We start from the raw sequence: 20,851 nt of genomic DNA on the forward strand, positions 1-20,851 counted from the left end.
CAAAGGGGTGCAGGGCTCAAGGTGCAGATTACACAACTGTACTAAAATCCAAACTGTAGTCTCCTAGCCCAGGGTCCAGACACACACACAGCAGGCAGCAGCCCTGAACTAGCAGACAGAGCAGAGCAGACCATGTGGTGACTGGTCTCACCTAGGGAGCTGAAGGGCTAACAGCCTGGCTGGGGAAGTTTCCCAGCAAAACTCTACAAACTGGGAATCATCAGTGGAGAAGGAAAAACCCAGCTGAGGGATCTTGCTTTCAGGTCCCTAGAGGCCAGTTCTCAGGGGCAGGGCCAGCTTTTGGAAGTGCGCAGCCTGGTTCGAATAGTTTTGACAGGGTCCTGGCAGGAATGACTCACCCGCTGGCGCTCCGGGTCTTCGCTCCGGGTCTTCCACAGCACTGAAGGACCCACCACCGAAGACTCAGAGCAAGTGAAGAACCCGCCGCTGAAGTGCCGCTAAAGACCTGGAGCACCGCTGGGTGAGTAAAAATTAAAAAGGCATCTAAGTTAGGCGCTCTTCTTTAGGGCGCAGGGCCCTCTTAGGCGCGGGGCCTGATTTGGGGGAATTGGGGGAATCAGCCTAAAGCTGGCCCTGCTCTGGGGGAACCCTGCATGCAGGCCTGGGACTCCCCAGATCCCCTCACAGCCAGTCCTGCCCTTGCCCTGGCTGGCTCCAGACTGACTCAAAAAATGGCTTCTCCCCTTTCCTGAACTCCCTGGGAAGGGCCTCTCACTCCCTATTGGTTGCTGGGCAGACTCTGAGTCTGCCTTGGCTCCCCCTCCCTACCAGGGACAGTGTGCCTCTCCCTGAGCTGCCAGCAGACAGAGCCCCAGGAATCTAGGTAATCTCCTTGGAGGTTACACTATGGTATGGACACTACAAAAAAAACCAACAGATTATAAGATGGCAAAGAAAATAATGCAGACACAAGGCCAATCATATGTAGAGGCCAGCCACCAACTAGATGGTGGGACATTGTATGGAGGGACACGTCCAGGCTGGGCTTAATAGAGGAACAGGTTGTGGAGAGGAACGAGCAGCATGCTATACTGCTCCTCATGTCTGTAAAGATGTTTTGGGATGAGGAGAAGACTACTTTACTTTTTATTCACAAACTTCTGGCTGCTGACCTGAAGAATAAAGATCACAGTGGAAGCTTCCTGTGTGTGGGAGGGCTGTGGAGGAAACTGTGAGCATGCTGCCCAGGAATGAAGAAATGGGGAAACTACAAGTACGTCATCTCCTCAATAGAATTCAGATAGCAGGGAATTCATTTTCAGAAGACAGAAATATTCCACTCTCTCCTCTATGCCAGGATCACCCCAAAAAGTTTGGTTTGGAATAGGAATAAAGTGCCTTCATCGGGGATATGTTGTCAGGAAGATAATACTCAAAAGATGTAAGAGACTTCCAGCTCAAGCATTAAAGATTCAGTTCCTTGCACTCTCTTCTTTCTGTTCTCTCCAGGTTCTTACACTGCACCCATCACTATAGTAGCTGAGTGCCTGTCCTTTGTATAAATGAGCAGCTATATTAATCAGATCAGATCTTTCCATTAAGCTAGGCTAGAATGTCCCAAATGTCTGAAGAGTGCTATAGAGGCTCTGTGATACTGAATTATTGGCAGCTCCTGCTACATTCATGATTTGATTACTCTTGTATTCTTCAATAACAGCAATCACATTATTGTGCTAGAGCTTCCACCTGTGTAGAATTTAGGACTGGAAGGGACCTCCTGGTTCATCAAGTCCCATCTCTTTGCTATTGCAGGCAGCCTCATCATATAAACCCCTTCATAAATGTATCAAGCTTCATCTTAAAGCTAGTTAGGTTATTAGCCCTCAGTGCTCCTGGTAGGAGGCTGTTCCAGAACCTCACTCCTCTGATGGTTAGAAACTTTCTTCTGTTAGGAACCAACTCTTGACTGGGATATATATATCAGAAACAAAAGTGGACAAATAAGACTTTGTTTATCCCTTATTTAGCACCTTCCTCAATTTCTCTCTTTGTTGTGTTGTTTTTATTTACTTACAAATACAAAATGACGTATGATACATAAGCTAAAATGGCAACAAATAAATATGGGACTGGGTGGCTCAAGGGATTATTTGTGAGACAGGACCTTTTCCTTTAAAGTTACGGTTTGAGATGTAGTTATGACCAGTCGTTGTTATCACTGAGTGGCTCTTTGCTGGTCTATCTCAAATTAATTGGTAGCTTGATTTTATTATTTGTTATCATAGCACCGAGGACCCCCAGGAATGGACCAGGACCCCATTGTGCTAGGCAATATGCAAACACAGAACAATAAGACAATAAGACTGTAATGGGCTTCCAGTCTAAGACAAGAAACTGATGGACACAGACTGACAGGAGAGTATAAGGAAACAACCTGACAGCATTGGTCAGCATGGTAGGCTGTGGTCTCAGGCCTCATCTGAGAGCCCATGAAGTAATAGGTGGAATCCCATAGGTGGAATACTTTTTTACCGCTAGAGGGGATTAAAAAAATGAGGGACATTAGTAGATGTAGGGAAGCTTGTGCTACTGACTCCCAGGATGAGCCTATTCTATGGGTGTGAACAGAGGACTTCAGGGCAAGCAATCTGGCAGTTAACGCAACAGACACTAGAAAACATTGTATACTGTGTGCTTTAAAAAATGGAAAGGCAAAACAGCCAGCTTGTTTGAAGAGGTGCAGAACAGGTGTGTGGCTGAACTTCCCAGTTAGATCACTAGAGGGCATGGTGGGCTGTAGAAACAAAACTGCTTCTTCCTCTGCTTCTTGCCTGACTCATATTTTCTCCTCCGTTAGTGGCATCATTGAAACTGCAAAAGCAGAGTGACTAGGCAGAGTAAGTGCCATTTACAAAGCAAATATGTTTGCTTCCTGGGTATTTAGTTAACTTCAAAATGTTGTCTAATCGCTCCACAACTTTTATATATGAATCCCTATCAGTGGAATTCAGCTGTCCTCCCATGCCAGTCCCTGAGAGCCACAGCTCAGTCCCTGAAAACATTTCTCTGTATTAGTGACCATTTTGTTTTCCAAAGCCAAGTATAGTATCCGTTTAATAGATAATCCAGGATCTAGCAGTGGAATACACCTTGCACGTGCAAGGGAATGGGCTCCATCTAATGGATCTTTTTAAACTGTAACCAACTATGATCCTAAATTCCTCCTTAGGCCTTGGCTACACTTGCAAATTTGCAGCACTGCAGCAGGGTGTGAAAACACACCCTCTCCTGCGCTGCAAATTGCGGCGCTGCAAAGCACCAGTGTGGTCAAAGCCCCAGCGCTGGGAGCGCGGCTCCCAGCGCTGTAAGTTATTCCCCACAGGGAGGTGGAGTACGTTATTCCCCACAGGGAGGTGGAGTACGGACAGCGCTGGCGCTTTGACTACACTTAGCGCTTCTAACCCACAAGATGCTTCTAAGACAATTGTTGCAGCAGCTGGTTCTATAAACCCCTATCTTAGGGTATGTCTACACTACAGGACTATTTCGAATCAACTTAAGTCGAATTTGTGGAATCGACGTTATGAAGTCGAATTTGTGTATCCACACTAAATACACTAATTCGATTGTGTGAGTCCACAGTAATGGGGCCAGCGTTGACTTTGGAAGCGGTGCACTGTGGGAAGCTATCCCACAGTCCCCGCACTCCCCGCTGCCCCTTGGAATTCTGGGTATAGCCCCCAATGCCTGCTGGGGGGAAAACTGTGTCGAAGGTGGTTTTGGGTAACTGTCATCATTGAACCATCAATCACGCCCTCCCTCCCTCCCTGAAAGCGCCTGCGGGCAATCTGTTCGTGCACTTTTCTGCTCAGTGACAGCGCGAGCGCCACAGCACTGCGAGCACGGAGCCCGCTGCAGTTATGGCCGTTGTCAACTCCTCACACCTTATCGTCCACCTCTTCCACAGTCTACTGCTGAGAAATAGGGCTACTTTTCAATGGTGCTGCGAGCACTGGTGGACCATTGGGGACGTTTTACCAACATCAACGTCGGGTGGCCAGGCAAAGTTCATGACGCGCGTGTTTTCAGGAACTCTGGTCTGTTTAGACGCCTGCAGGAAGGTAGTTTCTTCCCGGACCACAGAATAACTCTTGGGGATGTTTCAGAGTGGCAGCCGTGTTAGTCTGTATCCGCAAAAAGAACAGGAGTACTTGTGGCCCTTAAAGACTAACAAATTTATTTTAGCATGAGCTTTCATGAGCTACAGCTCACTTCTTCGGATGCACAGAATGGAACATACAGACAGGAGATATTTATACATACAGAGAACATGAAAAGGTGGAAGTATGCATAACAACAGGAAAAGTCTAATCAATTGAGATGAGCTATCATTAGCAGGAGGAAAAAAAACTTTTTGAAGTGATAATTAAGATGGCCCATAGAAGGTGTGAGGAGAACTTAACATAGGGAAATAGATTCAATTAGTGTAATGACCCAACCATTCCCAGTCTCTGTTTAGGCCAGTGTTAATTGTATCTAATTTGCATATTAATTTGAGTTCAGCAGTTTCTCTTTGGAGTCTGTTTTTGAAGTTTTTAAACTGCCACCTTTAAGTCTGTCACTGAGTGGTTAGAGAGGTTGAAGTGTCCTCCCACTGGTTTTTGAATGTTATGATTCCTGATGTCAGATTTGTGTCCATTTATTCTTTTGCATAGAGACTGTCCGGTTTGGCCAATGTACATGGCAGAGGGGCATTGCTGGCACATGATGGCATATATCACGTTGGTAGATGTGCAGGTATACGAGCCCCTGATGGCGTGTCTGATGTGATTAGGTCCTATGATGGTGTCACTTGAATGGATATGTGGACAGAGCTGGCATCGGGCTTTGTTGCAAGGATAGGTTCCTGGGTTAGTGTTTATGTTGTATGGAGTGTGGTTGCTGGTGAGTATTTGCTTCAGGTTGGGAGGCTGTCTATAAGCGAGGACTGGCCTGTCTCCCAAGATCTGTGAGAGTGAGGGATCATCTTTAAGGATAGGTTGTAAATCTTTGATGATGCGCTAGAGAGGTTTTAGTTGGGGGCTGTAGGTGATGGCTAGTGGTGTTCTGTTATTTTCTTTTTTAGGCCTGTCCTGTAGTAGGTGGCTTCTGGGTACTCTTCTGGCTCTGTCAATCTGTTTTTTCACTTCAGCAGGTGGGTATTGTAGTTTTAAGAATGCTTGATAGAGTTCTTGTAGGTGTTTATCTCTGTCTGAGGGATTGGAGCAAATACGGTTGTATCTTAGAGCTTGGCTGTAGGCAATGGATCATGTGGTGTGTCTGGGATGGAAGCTGGAGGCATGTAGGTGTAAGCAGAGTCAGGATGAGCCCCACCCTGACATTTGGTGGTAAATTATGGGGAGTGCGGAAAGTGTTGCATTGGTATTTCGGTTATTTGCATGGGCACTCCCACCCCACTTAGCATACCGCAAAGCAGCATGGGATGGTTATTTTCACAGCTGTGGGAGCCCCAATTTCGTTGTTATTGGGGCAGGAGGAATGAAATGTTGGGGAACTACAAAATTGTCTTGTGATGGGGGGTTTCATTGTCAGCTGGATAGCGCTTGCTAGATGGGGCACATGAGTTCCAAAACCCATTGAAAAGAGAGAGGCTGGGGACAGATATCTGTACTGGGTGGTGCAGGCTCTTTGTGTGAGCTAGAAGCACCAGTTCCACCTGTGCCTCTCTCCACTGTGGAATGTCAGAGTTAATTTTTGATTCCCTTAAGAATCTAAATGCAGGTTACTGAGCTGAATTCACTGGTACTGGGGCTCCCCTACTAAGAGCTGGAATCACTAAGAGCTGAAATCACTGAAGAGCTGGACTTGCTGAGCTGAGAGCACTGAGTACTGTGCTATTGAGTGGGGGAGCCTGAAGCAATACTGTGGAGCAAAGCAGCTGGCAGAGCAGAGTGGAGCAGTTTGTGCAGCCACTGGGTGAGTGGAGCCAAGCAGCTCGTGAGGATGGCTGGAGTGGCTCCCAGGACAGCTGGTGGACCAGAGCAGCTGGCAGAGCGGAGCAGCCCACAGAGCAAGCGGAGCTGAGCTGTTTGCGGAGATGACTAGTGGAAGCAGAACCCCACGAAGAGGCAGGGCAGTTGGCCCCAAAACCACGTAAGGTGCCCTTTTCTACCCAGGCTGGGGAGGGGGACCTCTGCAGAGAGACTCTTGAGCTCTGGGGCTGCACTGACCCGGGACAGAGACTTTTGGATTGTGGGACTTTTGGGACTGTGGGTGATTTGGGGGTTGCTGGACTCAAGGGCCCCGAGAGAAGGACATGGCCCAATTTGCTGGAGTGGGTATTTGCTCACGGTTTGACCTATGAACTCTAGCTGAGGTATTTTCCCAGTTTAATGCTTGTTGTTTGTCATGTAATTAAACCTTTTCTGCTATACCAAGACTCTGTGCTTGCGAGAGGGGAAGTATTGCCTCTTCGAGGCGCCCAGGGGTGAGTGTAAGATTTTCCCAGGTCACTGGGTGGGGGCTCGAGCTGGTTTTGCATTATGTTGTGGGGAAGGGACCCCTATGTATTGAACCCGGCCCTTGCTGCTATCGTTTCAGCCCGGCAGAAGGGTTACATAGGTAAGTATAGCGGACAGTGGGTTTCCGGTATAGGGTGGTATTTATGTGACCATCGTTTATTAGCACAGTAGTGTCTAGGAAATGGACTGTTTGCGTGGATTGGTCTAGGCTGAGGTTGATGGTGGGATGGAAATTGTTAAAATCACGGTGGAATTCCTCGAGGGCTTCTTTTCCATGAGTCCAGATGATGAAGATGTCATCAATGTAGCGCAAGTAGTCACTGGAAGAAATGAAGAGGATCACTTAAAGAATTTAGAGGCTACCCTACAAAGACTGGAAGAGTATGGCCTACGAGTTCGCAAAGACAAGTGTGAATTCTTCAAGCCCTCTGTTGAATATTTGGGACACATCATTGATTCTGCAGGTCTTCATAAGGCCCCTGCAAAAGTTAAAGCTATTGTGGAGGCTCCCCCACCTCGAAATGTAAGCCAGCTGCGCTCGTTTCTAGGACTCCTGAACTATTATGGAAAGTTCATCTCACAGTTAGCCACACTGCTAAAACCACTTCATGAGCTTCTTGGGCAGAAAAAGGCCTGGAAGTGGACTGAAGCCTGTGATGTTGCATTTAACAAAGCTAAGGATGCATTGCTAAATTCTGAAGTTCTAATGCACTTTGATCCATCCTTACCACTGCAATTGGCCTGCGACGCCTCCCCTTATGGAGTGGGAGCAGTCGTGTCACATATTATGCCTTCAGGAGAAGAGAGACCTATTGCTTTTGCTTCACGCACTCTAAGCAAAGCAGAAACTAACTATGCCCAAATCGAACGTGAGGCATTAGGAATTGTTTTTGGAATTCGGAAATTTCATCAGTACCTGTTTGGGCGAAAGTTTACTCTTCTTACAGATCATCGACCTCTGACGTCAATTTTTGGACCCTACACAGGCATTCCCCCATTAGCTGCTAGTCGTATGCAACGTTGGGCATTGTTACTTTCAGCACACACATATGAAATCAAATATCGGAAATCCACTCTACACGGCAATGCAGATGGCCTCTCAAGGTTGCCTTTGCCGGTCAAACATCAAGATAGTGCCCAAAAGGAAATCTTCTACTTTGAACAGGTAGAGAATACACCCATCACTGCTACTCAGATAAAGAAGGCAACTCGCGTTGACCCAGTATTGTCCCAAGTTATGGACCTGGTGATGCATGGAAAATCTCGACAAACCTCTCCGGTCTCATCTGACCTTGTTCCCTACATGTCCAAGCGGACGGAGTTATCGGTCCAATCTGGTTGTTTGTTGTGGGGAAGACGTGTCATTATTCCACCACCACTGAGATCACAGATGTTAGAACAGCTACATTCCGGTCACTGTGGAATAGTGCGCATGAAGGAAATTGCACGAAGCTATTTTTGGTGGCCTGGATTGGACAGCGCTATTGAAGAGAAGGCAAAAGCTTGTATGTCATGTCAGGGTGTGAGGAATGCACCCCAGTGGGCACCCCTACACCCATGGGACTGGCCTGAAAACCCGTGGCAACGTATTCATGTTGACTTTGCTGGCCCCCTTGAAGGAAGCATGTTCTTGGTGGCAATAGATGCCCACTCTAAATGGCCAGAAGTCTCTATAATGCAGTCCACTTCTGCAGAGAGCACTATCCAAAAACTACGAGGACTCTTTAGTCGTTTTGGTCTGCCAGAACAACTTGTGAGCGACAACGGACCGCAGTTCGTTTCTCAGGAGTTTCAAAACTTTATGAAGGCAAATGGGATACACCACATCACGTCAGCACCATATCATCCATCCACCAACGGATTAGCTGAAAGATTTGTGCAGACAATGAAAAACGCTTTGAAATCAGCAAGGGGACAACACTCCATTCAAAAGCGTCTGGATACCTTTTTACTTTCCTACAGAAACACACCTCATGCTACGACCCACGCATCTCCGGCCTTTCTAATGATGGGACGACAGCTGCGCACTTGCTTTGATCTGCTGAAACCTTCTGAACCCCGACAATTTGTGCAACATCAGCAGCAATATCAAGTCATCAGACGGGCACCCAGAGCAAAAGACCGAACCTTTAGCCCGGGACAGCCAGTTTTGGCTCGGAATTATACTTCCAGAGCTAAATGGGTCCCGGCCACAGTCATCACTCAAACAGGACCTGTTTCCTACACAGTCCGGACTGCAGAGAATCTTACCTGGCGGCGACATGTAGATCAGCTGTTGCCAGGTCATGCCAGTCCTCAGGACCCATCTGCAGTTGAGGGGTCTGACTTCACCTCTTCTGGTGAGGCACCGAATCACGAGTCACCTGTTCCTGACTGTTCTCCTCCATTACTGCCGGCGGCTGAGATACCCCTTTGCCCAGCACGAGCTGATACCACCTTCTCACCCGTTCGTGCTGCGGACCCTGAGCCCCTAGTGCTTTTGGGTGCAATAACACCAGAAGTTCGCCGTAATCCACCTAGAGACAGAAGGCCTCCTCATCGGCTGGATCTTTAGCTAGGGCGAACCCACGGTTATGGGGCAAAATAATCCCCAGGGTTTAGCCGGGAATGGAGGCAGTCTACCCTCCTTCTCTAGTCTAGTGTGTGTTTTATTTAGGGGATGTTCTTATTAGGGGGGGAGGAATATGTTGTGTATTTGGTTGTCATGGTTTTTGTTGCTATGGCAACTGAGTTAGATTATTATGGGTTAGCTCAGCCAGCTTCAGCCGGCTGAGTGAGTTCTCTGAGTCTGTAAATAAAATGGTGGTTTTGTTAGCTGTCTGCTGTCTGGCCTCAAGTGATTTCTTCCTAAACCGGCTGCCCCCAAGGATATAACACACAGTCTCCTCTAAAAGAACATGACGGAAACAGTAATTAACAGAAAAGTATTTTTTATTATCAACTAGACAGTTAGGGGATGAAACTGGGACGGGGGCTTGGGTGAGGCGGGAAGGAAAGGACTTCTCAAAATTTAGGGTATGAGAGCTTTTGGGTACTTGAGCACTCTGCTGGGGTGCAGTGACAGTTTTCACGGCCCCTGGCGCCCCTCCTTCTGGTTATTTTGGGTGAGGGGGGTATGGGACTTTGTGGCGGGGGAGGGCGGTTGCAGATACACTGCAGGGGGGCTCTGTCCTCCTGCCTGCGGTCCTGCAGAACATGCACAAGGTGCCGGAGCGTGTCCGTTTGCTCCCTCATTAGTCCAAGCAGCATTTGAGTCGCCTGCTTGTCTTCCTCACGCCACCTCTCCTCCCGTTCGCTGTGTGAGCGCTGGTACAGAGAGAGGGTCTCTCTCCACTGGCTCTGCTGGTCCGCCTCATCTCGGGAGCAGCCCATAAGTTCAGCGAACATCTCGTCCCGTGTCTTTTTCTTTCGCCGCCTAATCTTTGCCAGCCTCTGTGAGGGGGATGCTGTGGCAGGTCTGGAGACAGTCGAAGCTGTGTGATGGGAAAAAGGGAGTGAATTCCTTGCAAAGATACATTTTTGCGAACAATGAACACAGTCTAGTCTGTGTCTGTGAACAAGAGCATGCACAGCACCTATCTCATGCGCACTCCTGCTGCAGGCAATCCGGAAACCAAAAACTCTGCCCCTGTTCCACCCCATCGCAGTGTCCCCCGACCCTTGGAATTCCGGGTTGAGATCCCAGTGCCTGATGGTGCAAATTTCATTGTCGCGGGTGGTTCTGGGTACATGTAGTCACTCATTCCTTCCTCCGGGAAAGCAACGGCAGACAATCATTTCGAGCCCGTTTTCCCTGGATTACCCTGGCAGACGCCATAGCGTGGCAACCATGGAGCCTGTTTTGCCTTTTGTCACTGTCACCGTATGTGTACTAGATGCCGCGGACAGAGGCGATTCAGCAGCGCTACACAGCAGCATTCATTTGCTTTTGCATGACAGCACAGATGGTTATCAGCCATATTGTACCATCTACCATGCCATTGTAAATTGGCAAGGGGATGATGGTTACCAGCTGTATTGCATTATACCTTCTGCTGCTGTCATAGGTGCCCCTGGCCGAGATCAGCTGGGGGCGCAAAAGACAAAACTGGGAATGACTCCCCGAGTCAATCCCTCCTTTATGGTATCTAAAAATAGAATAATTCCTGCATAGAAGATGGGGCTAGTGTAGTAGAGATCCAGTGTTTTAGAGAACCAGAGAGCACAGCCGCTCCGTGTCAGATTATGCAGGAATGATGAGCTGCATGGCATTCACAGGGGGTGCTCCTGCAACAACCCCACCTGTTGCTTCCCTCCTCCCCCAGCCTTCCCGGGCTACCATTGCAGTGTCCCCTGATTTGTGTGCTGAAGTAATAAAGAATGCAGGAATAAGAAACAGTGACTTGTTACTGAAATGAAATGAGGGGAAGACAGCCTCCAGCTGCTATGATTGTCCAGACAGGACATTAAGCAGTGTGGTGGGAGAGGAAAACAGCATCCTGCTGCTATGACAGTCCAGGCAGTACAGAATCTTTTCTTTACACATGAAGGGCGGGGGCTGATGGAGCTCAGCCCCCTGTTGCTATGATGAATACGGTTAGCAGGCCGTCTACTTATGGGCTGATGACGAGGACGGGTACCAGTCGTATTGCACTACACCATCTACAGCAAGGCTCATGATGATGACGACAGATATCAGTCATATTGCACCGTCAGCCACCCATGGGGGGGGGAAAGGATGCTACAGTACAGTGCCGCAGCAGCGCGTCTACCAGCAGCATTCAGTACACATAGGGTGACATTTAAAAGAGTCAAGAGACGGTTTCTTTTCCTTTTCCTTCTGGGGGGGTGGGGGAGGGGGGTACATTGACGAGCTATGCCCTGAACCGCCGCGGACAATGTGTTTGACCGTACAGGTATTGGGAGATCAGCCAAGAATGCAAATGCTTTTCGGAGACTGCAGGAACTGTGGGATACCTTGCGTCCTCAGTCTCCCCTCCCTCCATGAGCGTCCAGTTGATTCTTTGGCTTTCCGTTACGCTTGTCACGCAGCAGCGTGCTGACTCTCTGCTACGCCGTCTGTCCGGAGATTTTTTAAAAATACTTTGGACCAGGCGTAACATTATGGTAATTTTCCTAATCAGATGCAGTAGTCGCCGAGCGAGATCTCCCTGAGGAGGGTCACTGAAGGAGATAGAGAGCGCATGCACAAAGATGAAAGCCAGCACAAACCAGGAGCCTATGCTGCCAGTATTATGGAGGCAATGCTCCCAGAAAACCTCAATAAAGCCTGGCGCGGAAAATTGTGCTACCACGGAGCACCCAGTAAGGCAGCTTTCCCCAGGAACCTCCTGCGGAGGCTTTTCGATTTCCTCCTGGAGAGCTTCATGGAGATCTCCCTGGATGATTTCTGTTTTATCCCTATATATATAGAGACCTCCTTTACACATACTTCAGATTCCTGTTATATTAAGAATAAAAGTTTACATGTTTAAAGCACTTACCGACTGCTCCTTCCCCTGATTCAGAGTCTGGGTTCACGGCCGGGGAGGGTTGGTAGGGGATCTCCGTGAGGGTGATGAAGAGATCCTGGCTGTCGGGGAAACCAGCGTTGTAAGCGCTGTCGCCTGCCTCGTCCTCCACAAACCCTTCCTCATCTTCCCCGTCCGCGAACATCGCCGAGGAACTGGCCGTCGACACTGTCCCATTGTCAGAGTCCATGGTCACTGGTGGGGCAGTGGTGGCAGGCTCCGTAGCGTCCGTTTGCCGCTTTGATTTTTTGGTAGCCTTGTCTGGGGTCCTTGATTTTCACGCGGCGCTGCGTTGCATCCCGCCTGTATCCTCTGTCTCTCATGGCTTTGGAGACCTTCCCGTAGGTCTTTGCATTCCGTTTTTTGGAGCGCAGCTCCGAAAGCACAGACTCCTCGCCCCACATACCGATCAGATCCAAGACTTCCCGGTCACTCTATGCTGGGTCCCTCTTTCTATTCAGAGATTACATGAACTCCTCTGCTGGAGAGCTCTGCATTGCTGCCGGTGCTGCTGAGCTCGCCCCGATGTCCAACCACGAAATGAGATTCTAACTGTCCAGACAGGAAAAGGAATTCAAATTTTCCCGGGACTTTTCCTGTGTGGCTGGTCAGAGCATCCAAGCTCGGACTGCTGTCCAGAGCGTCAACAGAGTGGTGCACTGTGGGATAGCTCCCGGAGCTACTAAGTTCGATTTGCATCCACACCTAGCCTAATTCGACATAGCCATGTCGAATTTAGCGCTACTCCCCTCATCGAGGAGGAGTACAGAATTCGAACTAAAGAGCCCTCTATGTGGAATTAAATGGCTTCCTGGTGTGGACGGGTGCACGGTTAATTCGAATTAACGCTGCTAAATTCGAATTAAAGTCCTAGTGTAGACCAGGCCTTAGACAAGCAAACAAATCTACCTGATATCTTGTAAATTAAAACTTAATGCTGTGACATGTATGCATTGCCACATGGATTGGTGGTATTGGTTGGGATGCTGCTGAGAGGAGCTAGGTGGGTGGCTGGATCTACTGAAGGGTTGAAGAGAATGATAAAGGAAAAGCAAACAGGCATAGCCTCCACCCCTTTTATGCTCACTCTTGACAGGTAATTTAAACACAATAGGGGAGCTAGTCACATTTTGCTGTTGGTAGTTGACTGCAGCGTGTGGAATGCAGATCTGAAATCCTTCCCTTCCTTGTGAAGATCTGGGATGCACAGCTGAGGCTTGACTCTCCCCTTGCTTACACTGGTGTAAACCAGAAAGGAATTGATTTGCACTAAGTTTCTCTACTGTGGTCCAGAATCCACAGACAGCAGAAAGATTTGGCAAATAGTTCACACAAATCTCAGCTGATTTCAGCATGAGCCCCTAAACCTGAAAGGAGGTGACTTATGCTTGCATAGGTCTTCTTCACAGAACATTCGCACATCTCTGGTAATTGCTAGCTGCCCCTCAAGTCATGCGAGTTGGCTTTTACATTTGTCAGTAGGCACTAATAGGACCCTAAGAACTTGAAATCTGGTCATTTTCTTGAAATCCATTAAAAGAAGTTTCCCAGATACTACACCTGTTTCTGAAGCCCCACCCCCAATCAATTTTTGTGGCTTTGCACGCTCCGTTCCTATTAAAAATGTTTTTTCTGTCTCATGTTTCTAAGTCAAAGACCCACATACGCAAGAGAAGAAAATGACTATGTAGAAGTAGGAAGAGGAATGAAACTGATTATGCACAAAGTGGTGTCAAGTGAACAAAGTAATGAACTGAAAAAGAGACATTTTTCCCCCTAATCTCTTGCAGTTATGCTATTTTGGGCCACAAATACTGAAAATACTTACACACATGCTTAAGGTTTAGATACTTGAGTAATCCCAAAGATTTCAGTGGGATTGCTCTCATGTATAAGGTTAAGCGCAGATGTATGTGCTTGCAGAATTGGGGGTTTAGGCAATATAACAATGTTAGGTGAAAATCCAGATGGGGTGGTCCCCTTCAAAGCCGGATCCTGCTTTCATTGATTTTAGTAGCAAAATTACCTTTAACTTCAGTGGTAATTAAACCATAAACTCTCAAGCTTCTCAATAGTTCTGTGAAATTAAAAGGAAGAGGGCTGTCTGTGATACAATTATAATAATCAATGTATCCAATATGGAATAATGAAAATACAGTTTGACTAATAATAGACAATTGCAGGTCATTCTTGAAGTGCAATCCTTTGTGGTACTTATGAAAGGACTGGAGACTGGATTTCAGGGAATCCTCATTTATTCCTTAAAGGATGTGAATTCATTATGTTATTCATAACTTTCAACTTTGACTTTAATTATGATTAGTTTTAAGGTATTTTTAATATAAACATTTAAATAGGATGGGAAAAACATCAAGGAAAGGGGTATGAATTTATTTTGAAAATTATTAATAACATTAGACTTAAAATTTCTTAGAAGAAGAAAAACTGGGACTTTATATTCCTAAAACAAAATGTTATGATATTTGACCATGTATTTCCAGACCTCAGCCAAAGGGCTGTGAGTAAGGAGAGCAACAGATATTTGTGAAACTACTTCTGTAACTAAACACAAGTAACAGGAGTCAATATTGCTGCATATATTATTCTGCATATATTTTGATTCTCATGTGTTTGGATATTTAATATCGCAAGCGTAGCATTAGGAAAGCATATCGTCTTTATTATAATCAGGATGGTGTAGTGAAATGAAGAACTTTTTAGAGAGTGAATATACTCTGGGGAAATTCAATAAATCTTTATGAAGGGGGGAAAGATCTTTTATGTGTATATAACATATAAATAAGCTTGCTGTGCATTCTGCAAAAGTTGCCTATGGCTAAAGGGGGAATGTATTGCAAATCAACAGTAGGTCCCATGGCACACTACGGTATATTTTATTGGGTTTTCACCTTAAGGTAAGGACTTTTATTAAGAATATACAAGCATGCACATAGCTAAATACCTTGTTTTTCACAGTGCTCTATACATAATATCTTTTATTTGCTTCATTAAATGTTGCTGTAATTAATGCATTTAATAGGAATCCAGAGGTAACAAATATAAAATTTACTGTGGTTTAAAAAAGCATTTTGGTTACTAGATTTTCCATTAGCAAGTAATGCTGAGTTAACGCCTCAAAATATTTTTGCACTCAGACCAGTAATCTTCTACTAAAACAGGTGATGTTTTCAACAGTGTATGCGAAAAGAAATTCCACATAAATTACCCTTATGAAGGAGTTAGTATATATTTAGAGGAAGGCAACACCAAAGGGTATCTTGAAAATAATCCAAGGAAAAAATTACAAGCTTGATAAGTAGATGTCTGTATAAGTACTGTGGCTTGATGGAGTGAGTTATTAGGTGTAGAAAGGTACAGTCTAGAAAAACCTGACCCGTTTGAGGTTGAAAGTAAACAGTAAGCAACAATGAAGAATTGAATACATAAAAGTGCTCAAAGAGAGCCCCATCCTCCAAACCTCATTCATACTGAGTAACCCCATTGACCTCGGTGTGAATGAGGATTACAGACCTAGGCAAAAAACAGGGGGAAAAATCCTATAACTGGCAAATATTTTCCTGCAACTATTTTGTATGTAACCATCTGCCTATGTAGGCAATGGGACTCCAGTGGTCCCCCTTGCCTCTGCATATAACCATGGTCTTATTGAACATTCATCTGCCTGACCATTCATGTGCCCTCTCGCAACCTCTTAGGCTGGGCAAATTAAAAGATATTTCAGAGACCTGGGAAATATTATTATAGAGCCTCAGACCTCAGTGATTCAGGAGCCAAATTAGCGATCAATGTTACCCAAGAGAGCCACCGTATTGTGAATTCATTGTTTCATTTACTGCAGTACTATATATTCATATTTAAATAGTATGACGGGAAATATTTAGTTATAATTCTCACAGCACAATGATTGACCAAGTATTATTTTACCAACTACAATTGATTAATAACTTAGTAAAACCATCCTGATTGGTTAATAACTTAGAAAGCGCATGCTGCAAAACGTCTGTTAGTCTATAAGGTGCCACAGGATTCTTTGCTGCTTCCTTAGATTGGTTAATAATTAAATCACACAGTGTTTTAATATCATGTGCTGCAAAGAGCCGCAGGAGACACATTAAAGAGCTACTTGCAGGTAACGCGCCTCAGTCTGAGCATCACTGTTATAGACTGTGTATGTGTATCTATATATAGAATCTAATATAAACCAAGAGGAAAATACAATCTCAATGTTAAAAGCAATGACATTTGAAAAAGCTTGTAAGATTAAAAGGTGGACATGCTTTGAAGAACACAAGTAGGAAGCCATGCAGTTCGCCTCTCCTTAAAGACAGGTATTACAAGTCCTGGTAAGGACTTGACTGACCAGTCCTAAGGCAGGCAACACTTGTCTGCCTAAAGCAGAGGCCCAGGAGGCCCCCGAGCTCCTGGCCTATGAGGCTCGCTCCCTGCTGTCCCCCATCCCCCGCAGCCTCAGCTTGCTCACTCACTCCAGTGCAATGCTCTGGGCGGCGGGACTGTGAGCTCCTGGGGCAGTGCAGCCCCGGTCTCTTTGCTGCGTGGTGGCAGCGGTGGTGTAGCCTGGCTCCAGGCAGCGTGGTAAGGGGGCAGGGAGCAGGGCGGGGTTGGATAGAGACCAGGGGAGTTCGAGGTGGAGGTGGGTGTGTGGATAGGGGTAGGGGTAGTCTGGGGGAACAGGGGGTTGAATGGAGGCAGAGGTTCCCAGGGGGGCAGTCAGGGAGGAGGGTGGGTTGGATGGGGCGGCAGGGGGCAGTCAGGGGCAGGGGTTCTGGGGGAGTCAGAGGACAGGGAGCAGGGATGTGTGGATGGGGCAGGGGTCCCGGGGGGGGGGGAGGGGGCAGAGAGGAGGTTGGGGCCAGGCTACGACCCCCTCCCCTAACCGGCCCTCCATACAATTTACAAAATCCGATGCGTCCCTCAGGCCAAAAAGTTTGCCTGCCCCTGGCCTTAAGTCTTCAGGATGAGGCTTGATGCAGTCTACTAATAAAAGCAGGAAACTGAGTGTCAACCTTTCTAGGGTCTATTCTTCACTCTGCCACTGAAGAGCTGTGGGATTTGGGACAAGCCTGTGTGGGTAATAACATTTGCCTAACTCACAGGGTGTTGTGGTACTAAATTACAGTTAATAAAATGCTTCATGAAAGGCAGAATAGAAAGGCAAAGTATTTATAGTTTCTGTCTCTTGCTAGCTCTGTGGTATCAGTCACTCAGCAAGTATTCCAATAAGGCCACAAATGGGTGATAGAATCAGTTTTTTAAATCTCCACTTCTCCCCTTTGATAGACATGGATTTTTGCCTGTTTAGCAGAGATCTTTAATACCAGTGCTGATCCAATTACAATTAATCTTTTTCAATCCCCTTTGAGCAGTTTGTGTTTTAAAACTCTCCTTGGCTTTTGGTTGTAGCTGCTGTCTGAGATTAGGTGAATAGTGTCGGTAAAAGTTCCTTTTCTGTGACACTGATGGGCTCCTACTGCTTTCGTATAATGTTTTAGGAATAGAGCCTTCCAGAAAAGTAACCGCTGCATTCCTAAAGCTGTCAGTGATTTCAAGGCATTGGAAAGAGAGGGAGTTTTATACTTAATTTCAGTTTGGATTGAATGGGCCCCATTCCAAAATGAGCTCTTCGAGCAGGGGCTACACTGGATGTCCAGGTGATCCAAACAGCATCATCTCTAAGCATTTCCAAACCCCACAAGCTCCCTTTTCTCAATGAATTCATTAATGAAAATAGAAACACTTTGTGAAAGCCTCTGAAATGTTACGTGAGGGGAGTGGGTTTCACTGATACTAATGCTCGCCTGTTGGAGAAAAGAACCATGTACAGTTTTCCTTCCGTGCCGTCAGACAGGACAGACAGCTGAGGAAACCACCCACGTGAAAAATGACTGAAAGTCTCCTTGAGAGTGCTTAGAAGTGTGGTGCTGCCACAAAAGGTGACTGTGTAAAAACTGCAGCTTCTTGCTTAATGTCTGTGCTCTCTGTGTGTCTTCAGCATCATATCTACTGGCTTGCATTAAAAAATTAACTTTTAAAACTAATTTTGACTATTGTCAGCCCTGCAGAGCCACCACAGCTCTGAAAAAGAGTGCTGGATTCCATTCCTAGTTGTGCATCAGCGCCAGAATTACTTACCGACTAGAAGACAGACAAGCTGGGTGAGGTAAGATCTATTGAACCAACTTCTGTTGGTGAGAGTTGGAGAGACAAGCTGTCGCGCTTTCACAGGTACTCAGAGTGACTAGCTGTCCATTACACCTGTGCAATGTCACTGGAAGCAGAAGGCTAGCGTAACTGTACCTGAGGCCAAGTTCTGTCTATTGAAGGGTTTTCTACAGTGCCCATCCCTATTGTATATAAGTTGGCTCACAGAATCTTTATTACTAGTGATGATGTATGAGACGATAAGAGCCTCCCTTAAATCTCAGTGCTCGGATTGAATTGAAGGGCTGGCAGTAACTAAACCCCCTAAAATAGCCCAACTCCCTTTGCTTATAAAGTGAGCACCTTTGGTAGGAAATCCCTGAGAGAATAAACTGCATGTCATTTTTGGAGTCACTTTTTACACTTGAACCACACTTCAGTTTATTTCCCCCAAGGTCCATATTAGGCATCTCCTTACCAGATACACCACAGGTATTCCAGTAGGGCCATCAATTGGAGTTATCATACGGAGCGGTGATAGGGGTGGGCAATGGACACTGGAGGCTTGTACAGTATACCCTCGCTATAATACCCTTCAAATAATGAGCCTTTCCCGGATCCCACTTCGAGCCCTGCAGCTGTGGTGGGGGCTGTCAGCTGCCCCAGACCTCCCTCCCCATGCCAGGAATGCTATAACGAACCCCTAGTTATAACGAACCAATGACTTGGATCCCGACAGGTTCGTTATAATGAGAGTATGCTGTAGTGTGAAGCTATATTTATTTTATTGTCTTAATAAAATAAATATAGTGGACATAGAGGGGCTTCTAGTGCCTGAGCAGGTCATCAGTCAGTGAACTTATTTTTAGCAGAATGAGAGACAGCAGCCACAACTCTGTGTGAGGGTGTGGGTGTGGTGCCTTAGAGAAAATAGTGCCCTGTGTGAATTTATATGTTGATGCCCCTGGCCCGCACTGCCTCTCTGGGATCCCCACAACAGGTCAGAAGCCCAAGGGAAGGCACATCAACAGGAAGGTACCAGAGGGCTGTTGTGGCAGGGGAGCATGGTGACCTGAGGGGAACCAGAGGAGTATAGCTAGACTCTCACTGGTGTGGGGATGCGGGAGGGGGCAGTGACATGGGCGCGCCAGAACTCTCCCCCCACCTCAGTATTGAGCATTTCCCAATATTCAAATGCCCCTTCCCAGTCCCAGGGAAGGTGGGATTTTGGGGGGAGGTTAAAATGGAAACATGCCAGCACACTGGAGGTAGCTAGGATGGGTGGTGATGATGGAAGGTTTGCTCTTGAACTATCCCCAGCAGCCTGCACTGACAACTCCCTTTAGAATGAGCAAGAAAAAGGGGGATCCCCTGAGAGCTGGGGAACTGGGGAAGTCAGAGTGTGGCAGGGGGGAGGAGGCACCTCAAAGACCAGGGGACACCATGAGAACTGGGGAGAATGTGGGGGGCCCTGAGAACTGTGAGGTTGGAACCTGAGGGGCACTGGGAGGGGCCTCCTGGGAGCTGGGTGGGCATGGAGGGGGGCTGGGGATTGGGGGCACAGGGAGGGGCCCCTGGAAGCTGGAAGGGGTGGGACCTGGGGGCAGAGGGAGGGGCCCTCTGGGAGCTGGGTGGGCATGGAGGGGGGCTGGGACCTGAGGGAATAGGGAGGGAACGCCCTGGGAGCTGGAAGGGGTGGGACATGGGGGCACAGAGAGGGGGGTCTCTGATAAGCTGGGGTACACGATCAAGACTCCCTCAGACATACTCATCTCTTTCCCCTCCAGTTTCAGTTCCTTTCCCCTCCCAGTCCTGAAGAGGCCAGCAACTTCCAGTTCCCATAGGCCAGCCGAGATGCCATGCTCGCGGCATCACTTTCATTCAGGCCACCCAGGGAAGGATGAATAGCTGGGCTGGGACAGTCCCAGAGGATACAGAGGAAAGAGCCCACTGGCTCACAGAAGGTGGAGGTGGAACTAGCAGCTGGGCTGGGAAACTGAGCGGGGCAGCAAGCAGAGAGCCACTGCTCAAGAGCAGGGAGGCAGGTGCTCCTGCTGCACCAGGCTGCACACCACAGGCTGCAAGGAGGAGCCTCAGCTCTTTGCCTCTTCACCACAGTGCCCCCACCCCCTCGCCACTGACTATGGTGCCCTGGGCAGTCACACAGGTTGCCCACCTCTAAGGCCAGCCATGTGTGTGTGTGTAATATTTTAAATGGTTAACTGGGATGGATGTTTCACAAGATTTGTTCTTAATGGTAGGGCTGTGTGAAATACTTGCCAAGAAAATGCCAAGCGTTGTGTGTTTCATATTGCAGTTCAATGTTAGCTAGAGAGGTCATTCAAAAGCAGGACTCTGCTTACATGCATTTTGGCTCATCTTCTACAGGTCGTTTGGGGAGGGGGCCTGTATTTTAGTTCTGTGTTTGTACAGCACCTAGCACACTGAGACTCTGGTCTATGATTGTGGCCTGTAGCTGCTACTGCAGTACAAATTATTAAAAAGAATCATTTCCCCTCAAAACTCAACCTGTTTTTGAATTAAAAAAAACCCTTTATAGTTTCAACATTTCCAGTTGTGACATTTCATTACAAAGATTAAGTTTTCAGCTCAAAGCCTGTGGGGTGCCAAAATGTACACACTTTGATACAAAACGTTAATGTCATGCAAAGGGAACTT

General features: G+C 47.1%; 1 long non-coding RNA gene across 1 annotated transcript in view; it reads left to right on the top strand.

The window, feature by feature from the left end:
- Positions 1-343: 343 nt before the first annotated feature.
- LOC123364883 overlaps positions 344-20,851 on the top strand; it is a 46,741-nt gene continuing 26,233 nt past the window's right edge. Inside the window, exons 1-2 of the long non-coding RNA XR_006577323.1 lie at positions 344-481; positions 18,086-18,191. This is a non-coding gene — a long non-coding RNA (uncharacterized LOC123364883). The remainder of the gene's footprint in view (positions 482-18,085; positions 18,192-20,851) is intronic.

This window comes from Mauremys mutica, chromosome 2 (assembly GCF_020497125.1).
Source record: "Mauremys mutica isolate MM-2020 ecotype Southern chromosome 2, ASM2049712v1, whole genome shotgun sequence".
Taxonomy (NCBI): domain Eukaryota; kingdom Metazoa; phylum Chordata; order Testudines; family Geoemydidae; genus Mauremys; species Mauremys mutica.